Here is a 1559-nt window from a genome sequence, read left to right on the forward strand (position 1 = left end):
GACGTAATTTTTCGGAGGGCTCGCGGCCGGCCGCACACCCCGTCCGCACGCAGCCCAAATTTTGAGACCGCGCGGACGGTCCACGTGCAACAGCGCATGCGCCAGCAGTACAGAAGAGTCCACTAGGTGGCAATACACACAGTATTGAGATTCAAGATTCAAGATTCAAGAGTTTTATTTGTCACATACACAGTTATATACACAATATACAACTGGCAGTGAAATGTAAACAGGTCCGCTCCATGGACAGTGCAAATAACAGTTACAAGAACACAAGGGAAATTAAAATAGAAATAGAATAAAATTAGAATAAAAGTATTAACATAAGTAGAGTTATAAATAAATCAAGTAAGATAAAAATAGGAAATAAGATAAAAATAAAAAAATAAAATTAAAATATAAAATATAAAGTAAGTGGATATGATAAGTGAGATAAACTGTAGACTTAAAAATAAGTGGTTAACATAATATATATATATATATTTATATATAGAGAAGTATAATGTGCAAGCAATAGGTATAATTGCAAATCGGAGTATAATGTGCAAACAGGAGTATGATGTGCAAACAGGTTTATTACAGGTTGTTACACAGTAACAATAGGAACGTAAAGTGCAGTGCAATGGCAGTATGTGAATGTTAATGTATAAACTGGATGTTTATGCGTGTGCGGGGTGAAGTGAAGTCACGTGACTGAGTTCAGGAGTCTGATGGCCTGGGGGAAGAAACTCCTCCTGAGTCTTTCAGTCTTTGCCATCAGGCTACGGAAGCGCTTACCAGATGGCAGCAGGGTGAAGTGAGAGTTTGCAGGGTGATTAATGTCTCTGATGATTTTAGTAGCTCTACCTCTGCAGCGTTTGGTGTAGATGTCCTGCAGAGGCGGGAGAGCTGAGCCTGAGATGCGCTCGGATAAGCGCACCACTCTTTGCAGGGCTTTGCAGTCGTGACTGGTGCTGTTCCCGTACCACGCTGTGATGCACTGAGTCAGGACACTTTCTATCGCCCCTCGATAGAAAGTTTTCAGGATGGCTGGTGAAACCCTGAATTTCCTCAGCTGGCGCAGGTGGTACAGTCTTTGCCTGGCTTTTTTCACCTGTGTCTGGATGTGTGTAGTCCAGGTCAGATCCTCGGAGATGTTCACACCCAGGTATTTGAAGCTGCTCACTCTCTCTACCGGTGTCCCGCTGATCATGAGAGGGGAGTATGACCGATGCTGTCTCTTCCTGAAGTCCACAATCAGTTCTTTGGTCTTGTTAACATTCAGAGAGAGACAGTTGTCCTGGCACCATGATGTCAGTTGCTCCACTTCGTCCAAGTATGCCGTCTCATTGTTGTTGGAGATGAGACCCAGGACAACAGTATCATCAGCAAACTTGATGATCGAGGTGGAGCTGTGTGTGGACAAACAGTCATGGGTGTAGAGAGAGTAGAGCAGGGGACTCAGCACACAGCCCTGTGGAGCTCCAACACTCAGGGTGATGGAGGTGGAGGTGAACTGGCCTACTCTCACCGCCTGGGGTCTGCCAGTGAGGAAATCTTCAATCCAGAGGCAGAGAGAA

This window comes from Gobio gobio (genome assembly GCF_949357685.1).
Source record: "Gobio gobio genome assembly, chromosome: 1".
Lineage (NCBI taxonomy): Eukaryota > Metazoa > Chordata > Actinopteri > Cypriniformes > Gobionidae > Gobio > Gobio gobio.